Raw genomic sequence first — 9,356 nt, forward strand, 5'->3', positions numbered from 1 at the left:
AGAGAGCATGAGCAGGGGAGGAGAGAGAGAGAGAGAGAGAGAGAGAGAGAGAGAGAGAGAGAGACGGAGGGTCTGAAGCAGGGTCTGCACTGACAGCAGAGAGCCAGATGTGGGGCTCAAACTTATGAACCGCAAGATCATGACCTGAGCCGAAGTCGAAAGCTTAACCGACTGAGCCAGCCAGGCACCCTAAAAAAAGTGTTATTTGACATGGAGAGGTGCATATGTCCACTGCAATTGTACTCTTTTCCATTAAAAATAAGCTTCTTTGTTTTATTTAATCCTTTGCCTTAGATTCTATATTGTCAGATACTATTGCCGCCCCAACTTCATTGTATTTACTTGGTGGATCTCTGCCTCCTTTCATTTAAAATTTTCAGATTATTTGCTTTAGTTGTATCTCTCGTTGTTGTTGTTGTTATTGTTGTTTTAAATTCCTGTTGAATGTGAAGCCTTTGTCTCATCATAGGGAAAGTAACTGATTTATATTCATTGTTTGATCTCTTTCTTGTCATCTCTAAGAATTTATGTTTCTACAGTAATATATATTTTTTCACACTAAATGATGTATATTTTTGTTCTCTCTCCTTTGTTTTCTTGGTTGGCCTGCTCAGAATTAAATCTATTTTATCTATCAGTTCTGTTTCAAATTTATGAATTTCAGTTTATATGTTTATTAGTCCTTTTTTAGGGTCAGTATTTGGTAAAACATAGCTATATATTCTTACTCTTTTTGAAATGTCTTTGAGATAGCTTTGGCCATACCCCATTAAAATGAATCCATTCTAGTCATTACAATGACTTTCTAAATCATCCTTAATTGCAGTTTTGATTTCTTCTTTGGCTCCAGTGTTATTTAGCTGGGTTTTTTTTCACTTTCCAAGTAGAAGTTTTCAAAACCATTTGCCATTAACTTTCAATTTTATTGTACCGTGATAAAAAATCAGTTCGTATAATGTCTTTTTTGGAATTATTGAGATTTGCTCTGTGGCTCAAGATACCAATTTTTATAAATGTACTATCAATGGTTGTAATTAGTGTAATTCATGATAGATAAAAATAGAGATACAAGCTTATTAATTACATTGATTTTGTAAACTTTATAGTTTTCTCTACTACTCTCCAGATTCTTGGACATCCATAGTGAAATTTCCTATTTGTCATATTTTCTGTCAATTTCTCCTAATATATTTTTAAAATATTTTATTTTTTTGTTTGTAATACTTCTATATAATATATTCATATTCATTTTAACAATTAATTTCTTTCTGAATTTGTCATCTTATTTTGTACTTTTAAACATATTTTCCTCCTCTTTTGCTTTTTTTTCTTTTCCTATTTTTCTCTTTCATAGGACAAATTTTCCTAATTTTTTCCTTATTTTTTTAGAAATTAAAATTTGTCATTTTGGCATGCCAATGATAGTCTTTAAATTGAAAAAGTGTATATTTCTCAATTAATACCAAGGACGAAATAATGCAGTTTTGATATTTGTATAAACATAACAGATTATAGTACCCTTCTCTTTCCTTCCTCCCTTTTTGCCTAGCATCTCTCCTTAGGTTTTGTCAATAGACAGTGGGCTTTCCATCCAGATTAATAAGAATTGTCATGATTTTTTATGTTATTGATGAGGGAGTAGGGGGCAAGCTGAAGGCAAAATACAGATGAACAGCATTCCCCTCCCCATAAGGTGGAATATGTGTGATATTCCTCGGACACTCTTGGCTACTCAATAACAAAGGAAAGGGGTTTAAGTGCTTGCAATGGTAATGTGGGAAACTAAGGCAAATGAAAAGTTGCATTCCCTTACTGCCTACAGTCCATTGACAAGTCCTTGAAACTGGCAGAGCGGCCTCCCCCTAGGATCTCAGCTACCTGGATTGATGACATTTTACTAGGGGCAAAAGAGAATCTTAGCTTAACGTTATTCCAACCTCGAGGATCCCGTGAGTCTACTTCCTTTATCTTAACTCTCCCAAGACAGATGCTGGCAATCATATTCCAAGCTTATGGCTTCCTGATATACATCTGAAGTGTCTCATGACTGAGGTTTTATTAAACGGTAATAAATGGTGTTTCCCTAGCAACAGCTAGCCCCTCAATGTCCTGGAAACCTTGTTTCCAAAATTCCTTAGAGACTCACTCTACCCCTGACCCCCTCCCAACCTGAGGGTATATAGTGTGTTACCTATCACAACCCCATGTAGCTCTTCCTGCCCCATGGGTCCTATCCCTGTGCTTTAATAAAATCACCTTTTGCACCAAAGACATGTTCAAGAATTCTTTCTTGGCCATCGGCTCTGAACCACTCCTCCATCACCCCAAAACCTCATCATTATGAACATTAAAGAATTACTCTTGACATTTGCATTGTCGTATTCCAAGTTAATATCAATTATTGAGATGAATTCAAAATTTTACTTATTTTATTGCTCATCTCCATTAATTTCCTAGCCAACTTCCAGATTCAAGTTTTTGGTCTGGAGCATTTGTGCATCAATACTTCTTCCACTAATTTTTATTAAGGAAAATATGTGGATGCTATGCTTCTTAGTTCTTACATGTATGAGACTCTCTTCTGATGGCTCTTGCACATGTTAAATATCACTTCATTAGATGTGAAACCCTTAGGTCACATATTTCCTTCTCAAATGCTGTGGTTACTCTCTATTGACTTTCAGCATGTGGTATTTTTAACAAGTCTGGTGCCAACTGAGCTATTTTTATATTTAGGAGACAACCTGTTTTTAATCCTTGAATTCCTGTAAGATGTTTCTCTTTGTCATTTGAGCTTAAACCTTCTACCACATAGATGTGCATTCCTTTTCAGACATTTTGCCTAGAGACTCTTTTGTATTTCTTTTCAGATATTTGTACTTAGAGACCCTTTTGCTCTGACGCCTCCAGGCTTTTCAAATCAAGGCATTTTTCTTCTATTATTTGTTTAATGATTGCTTCTGCTCCTTTGCTCTGCCTTGCTTCCGGAATCTCTCTTTCAGATGAAACACACATACATACACTCACATAATCCTCTGGGTCTACTTTTCATGTCTTTTATATTTCTGCACATTGCACATTAGCTGTCTTTTTTTTTTTTTTTTTTTGGCCTGGCTTTTGGGAGTCTTAATCTCATCTTCTTATGCACTCACATGTGTCTAGAGTTTCCCCATCTGCTGAAGGCAGCTTCTATTGCATGTTTGAAAAGAACAAACTATTGACTTACTTTTAGTAATACAAATAACAAGTTAATTCATCTTATTAAGGTTAAAGCGATTCAAGTAAAACGAAAAACTGCCCTTAACATCTTCCCAACTCACTTCCCTTCCCCAAATTAAAAAGATGTATATGCATGTGTGTGTATGTTTCTATATCTTTTTCTGTATATTTACATCCATATAGAAATGTATGCTTTTGGGTTTTCTTATCATTATTTGCAAAGAATCTTTCTATTCATGCGGTTTTGCAATTTGTGTTTTTCATTCAACAACAAGTAGTGGAGGTCATTGCATGCCGGCTTGGGCCAGGTTTCCTGGGAAACAGAAGCCTAGGGCGAGAGCTGCGTGTAGGGGGTTGATTGGCTACTGCTCTTAGGAATAACACCTGTGGGAGAGGAGAGGGACGAGATTGAACAGAGGGAGAAGGTAAACTGCAATGTAGCCACAGCAAAGCTCTCAGTCATCTCTTGGGGGGCTTGAAAGCTTCTCAAACTCATCTCAAATTGGGGTAAGGGGGCCATTGGCACCAGAAATTGGATGTGAACTACCCCTAAAGGGGCCATGACCTGGTGCGAGGCAGATCCCTTGACCAATACCTACAGGTCTAATATTACAAAAGTTATGTGTGGTAACTTTTGAAGTAGATAATCCAAAAAAGAATACTCTGTTCCAGAGGCTGCTCATTGTAGATCAAATGATGAACACATCCATTTTGACTGAAATGTTAGTGATATAATAAAAAAAAAAAATTTAACACGAACATTTTCAAATACACCAAAAGGTAAAGAACAATACAACAAACCCTCATATTACCAGCACCGAGATTCAACAATTATCAAGATCCTGCAATATTTACTTTTTTTTTCTTTTTTTGAAGTATTTAAAAAAGAATCCCATCAAATATATACCATGGTAACTATAATTAACAATACTGTATTATATACTTGAAAATTAAGGGAATAGATTTTAAAAGCTATCACCATGAAAAATGATAATTATGTGAAGGGATGAAGATGTTAATTAACTTTATTGTAGTAATCATTTCACAAGACATTCACATGTCAGATCATCACGTTCCAGACTATTCCTTAATTTTTTTGATCTTTATCATGGAAATTAGGGAAGCAAGGGAGTTAAATATGGGATTTCTCATAGACCTCATCAAACCTACCAGTTCAAACAAAAAAACACATTTTTTTTAATTTACACAAATGCAATGGATGAGTGAGCCATTACTTTTGCTTAAAAGTCATACATACAACGCTCTGGTTAGAATATGTGTCAAAAGAGTATAAATACCTCCTGTGTACTCTAAGTTCCGTTACTAACTTGGCTATTGAAGCTTTTATTTTAAAATATTTGCTTATTCACCTTTCTCCCCATGTATGGGGTTCCCAGGGCTATTTCACAGCTTTTTGTTTCCTATAGCAAAATGTACTCTTACTATGAAACAGAGGTGTTCATTTTCTCCTTTACTTCTTTTTATTCCTCATGTTGCTCCAAAGTTGTCAAATCGTTTACTTTTTCCTAAGAAAGGAGCACCACCTGAAACTAGAAGGCTCAACTCTCTGGAGACGGTTTGTCTTTTCCTCTGTTGCCTTTAAAAAGCCTTTAATATGGTAATGTACAATGTCTGTCTCCCACTGCACCAGTTAATTTGGTTTCCTAACTCCTATCCAACCATCACTGTGCCAGGGAAATACTTTGTTCTGGGTCTTGCTCTCTAGGGGATTAACCCAAACAATTTAATTTCAACCCAGTGACATCTTTACCTTTTCAGAAAGTCCTGCCATAATATTACTGCATGATATAAATATGATTGGCGGAGTCACAAATCGGGGAGTCATGTGACCTACCCACTCTGTTCTCATACAAAGGCCGAGACTACACAAACCCCTAAAAGGCAGACATCTCCAAGGGAAACTTAAAAAAGAAAAAAAATCATTAGAGAATGTGAGCATGAGAAGTGGAAATAACAGGGACTTAGGAGTTTGACTTCTTTAAATTTCAGCCTTGCTGAATCTCAGATTCCTCTTCTACAGAGTAGGGATATCAACAATATTGCCCAGGACAGGTCAGAGAAGAGCCTCAACTAAGTATCTCCCCCAATACCCATCCCTCAGTAGTTCTTAATTTTTTTCATGTGCAAGTAATTTATTGGAATCTGTTTTACCACTTTCCATTGTGAAGTTACTAATTAAAAAAAAAAACTATTTTGTGGGTACTTCATATGTGCCAGGTTCTGCTTTAAGCCCTTTACCTGCATTGTCACGGCACTCCTACAGAATCGGTGCTGTTAGTATCCCTGTGGAAATAAACAAAGGCCACCCCAATGAGAACAAACAGAAGCTGTTCAAGGCTTGCTGTAGGAGAGGAGTCAGTCACCATCACTTGCATCAGGTAGATTCAGAGGCAGTCAGAGGGGTGGGAAAGCTTTAAAGACGGGCCGTCTTCAGGTAGGCTCTGACTGGAGGCTGTTGGCAGGGAAGCAAGAGGTGGGCTAATTTGACGTCGCGCATCTTACGTGATTTGTTTGGGGAGCAGACTTGGATTTCTCTGGTTGGTTCTGAATCGGAAGGAAGGGTAAAAAACTAGAGAAGCTGGCAGTCATTGGCCACACGCTGCAGACCTTGTGGTTTGGCTTCCCGGACTGGTTGCTGCAGATGCAGAAGACCAGAGTTCTACTGTCACACATGGTCTGACCATTGTCCGTCTGTATATTTGGTCTCTCATCCCTACCTTACAGGTGAGGACACTGAGGCACCGAGAGCTTAAGTGACTCGCTCAAGGCATTGCAGCCAGTACAGGCAGAGTTGGGATTTGGACCAGGCAGGTGGGCCCAGAGTCAGAGTCAGAGTCAGAGCTCAGCTCACCAGGCTCCACCCCAGCTTCTGCCTGTCAGCCCCGGGCCTCCCCCAGCTCCTCCCCTTGCCCCGATGTTGCCCAGAGAAGCTTGCGTCACTCTCCTTGCCTCCCTTTCCTCAGCTAGAAGATCATTAGAAAAAATAAAAGCCAACCCTTTCACGGGATTTTTATGAGAATTCAAGGAGCTATCTGCCGTGAAGTCGTGGCACACGGTAGATGCTCTGAATGCATATCTTACTTTTGAGAAAATAAGAATGCACTTTGTAAATACAGGCTGGTTTCTAAGTCCAGTTTATAATTATCTGTATCTTCAAATCTTTTTGGTTTTGACAAGGAGGTTGGGGAAGTTTATTTGAAACGTATTTTAGGCAGCTTTTCTCTGGAAAGAATAAGGTGTTATGACTATACATGCCCACTACTACTTTTAATAAAATACAATATCTAAAAACTTCCTCATCACTTCTTCAAATCCTTTGCATTGAAACTGTCCCAGCTTGAAGCTTTTCGGCTGTTTTCCTTCCTCTGGCAGCCCCACGGCAACATCTGCTTTCTATTTACAGAGCCGAACCCGCAGCCCCGAGCCAGTCTGATTAATTAGAAATTACCACAGCAGGGTACATCCCTTCCTGCCCTCCCCAAACACAACAGTGAATCTTTTTTAATCCTCTCAATAACCAGTTCATATCCCCCAAGTTAAAGCACTTGGCCTTTATAGTCATCTTATTCCAGGCCAAATCAGAGGCCAGCGACTGGCCTGATCACATTCCTGGTTAGGCTGCCTGAGTTACTTTGGGGAATGAATGGTCCAAACCAGACTCTGAGAACCTCAGGCAAGTGGGAGAATTGATATCCAGGAATATGGGATTCTCCAAGAGTTAGTACTAAGCTCATAGGGACAGAAAATACAGGGGAATGAAGGTTGAATGAGATCCAGAAAGTTATTTAGAGCGGACATCTCCTTACAGCTCTGCACACACATCCTGTGTAACCTACGAATAAGTCACAACCTTAGTACAGCATTCACCCTCCATGGTCACCAAGGGGTTTACATGGAATTACAGATACAAGTGCCGTGATAAACTCCACCCACTCCAAGAAGGGCATGATATTTTTCCAAGGAAGTCATCTTACCAAATTGTACAGAGATTCCACAGCTGTAATTCACCGGTGCAGACCATAGTCTGAGGCATAGATTGGCTCATGTTATCGTTAGAAGACTTTGATTTTTCTAGAAAAGAAAAATGAGAAGCTGGTTTTTTAACCTGCGTCGTTTAACCCCCAGCCACTTTCCGTAATGCCTCATCTCTATAAGGAACCTGGAACACATGGAGGAAGAAGACTGGAAGCAAGACAAGATGAGGGGACTCTGAGTTTGTGCCTGACTGTGTGCTTGACATTATACACCTTTTGACATTTTGTCACTTAACACAAGAACTCGATGGGTTCAACATCACAAACAAGAAAACTGATGTTGATACAGGTTATGTGAAATGCCTAAGGTTACACAGATAGTAAATTTCAACTGAAACTCACAATGAATTCCTCAAGCCCATGAGCTATATGATACACTGTCTCAGAGGGAAACATCTGACCGATTTGCTTAAGCATAGAGAATGTAAAATTAGCAACATTTTTTTTTTTTAAACTTCTGTGCTCCCAGTCTCTTCCATACCTTTTCTCTAATCCTCACCGCAACCCTATAGGAAAAGTGGTTTCAATTAAGAACTGCTGCTGAGAGGGACTGGCTTTCCCCGTGTTACACAATTAAGTGGGAGAGATGGGATTTGAAGCCAGGTCTGTCTGCTCCCAAAGGAACTGCATCTTTTCACTACATCACATGAAACGAGACAGACTGAAAAGTGATACTCACTCAGCTCTAAGCCAAAGAATGTCCTTTGAAAACATTTCTCAGTGCTCGAACTCTTGGCCATAGCAGCTCTGGGTCACAAGGAGAGGGGCTGGCCGGGCAGAGGGGCTGACAGAAAGTCTCTGGTCTGTAAAATCTCATTTGGCCTTTCTTTGTACTACCTTGTTCCCTTTCTGCTCTGCCATTCTCTCTATCAACTTTGCACGTACCATTGTCCCCGTGAGCCCATGAGCTCGTGAGCCCAGGAGTTTTCTTTTATTTCTCTGAGAATCTTAACTTCGTGGCCAAATGCACATAAAAAGTTCTTGGTGCAGATATTCAGATGGCAAGGGAAGGAGGGTTATCACTGGAGGAGGGCCTGTAGGCTGTATCCTAAGAGGACTGGGCCAGGAGGGGATTTTAGCCAGTCCTCAGTGCTCAGTGGCTCAGAAACCTGACCTAGTCAACACACAGTGGGTGTGGCTTCATCTCTCAGAAGCTGAGTCACACTGATCACACTCATGAGTCTAATGGGTTGACATATAACTGCCAATTTACTTACTGAACTGAGGACTCACTGTACGGATACAGGGAACACTTGATGCTTACTACGGTTTTCTGTCCCCAGGATTGAACCAACATTTACTAGAGATGTCCTTGGCTATGCTTTCTTGCCAATGCATTCCCATCCTTGGAGAAATGAATAAGTTCTGCCATGTAGTTTTCAAGTCTTGAACCAGGGAGCTATATATTTTTTTATAACTTTAAAGTAAATCTATATATCTCCTGTAGATCAATTCGGTGTTGATCTTATAGTTTAAATCTAAACGTAATGTTCCTTTCATTTATAAGTTATGGCAGGAGAGGACATCAGACTGCAGGTTTTAGCTACTGACGACACTGAGCACTTGTTGCATGAATAAATTAATCACTAAGTAGGTGTTTATTCCCATCATTCCGATGAAGCTATTCTTGTCAATATAGCCAGTGACCACCAACTGCTAAAATATTGGTTAATTCTCAATTGTAAACTCAACAGCATTTCACACAGCTCATCTCTCTTGTCCTTGATTTGATTTCTTCACTTGGTTCCTATATCAATGGTTATCCCTCCAGAGACTCTTTTGCTGGTTCATTCTCTTTTTCCCAACTTCTTTACATAGACTGCCTCAGACTGTGTTCCTCTCCATACAAGGGAATCTCATAGTCTTATGGATTTAAATATCATCTTCATGTGGACACTGCCCCATTTCTATCTCCAGCCTAGACTTCTCTCCTGAGCACAAGGTTCATGTGTCCATCTAATTATTTGACATCTCTACTTGGATACCTTATGAACATCTCAAACATAACATATCCAAACCTAAATTCCTTATCTTGTGGCTTATGTAACTGAGTTTTGGCCTGTGGAATGTGAGTGGAAGTAT

The 9,356-nt window shown here is 39.3% G+C and overlaps 1 long non-coding RNA gene across 2 annotated transcripts in view; it reads right to left on the minus strand.

Annotated features, from left to right (window-relative positions):
* LOC111557293 overlaps positions 1-7,620 on the minus strand; it is a 30,270-nt gene extending 22,650 nt beyond the window's left edge. Inside the window, exon 1 of one of the 2 annotated variants that reach the window (XR_002737251.2) lies at positions 7,215-7,620. This is a non-coding gene — a long non-coding RNA (uncharacterized LOC111557293). Of the gene's footprint in view, positions 1-5,478; positions 5,853-7,214 lie in introns of those variants that run through there. The other variant, XR_002737253.2, reaches the window with a different exon arrangement.
* Between the last annotated feature and the right edge of the window lie 1,736 nt (positions 7,621-9,356).

The sequence above is a fragment of the Felis catus genome, chromosome A2 (assembly GCF_018350175.1).
Source record: "Felis catus isolate Fca126 chromosome A2, F.catus_Fca126_mat1.0, whole genome shotgun sequence".
NCBI classification, from domain to species: Eukaryota; Metazoa; Chordata; class Mammalia; order Carnivora; family Felidae; genus Felis; species Felis catus.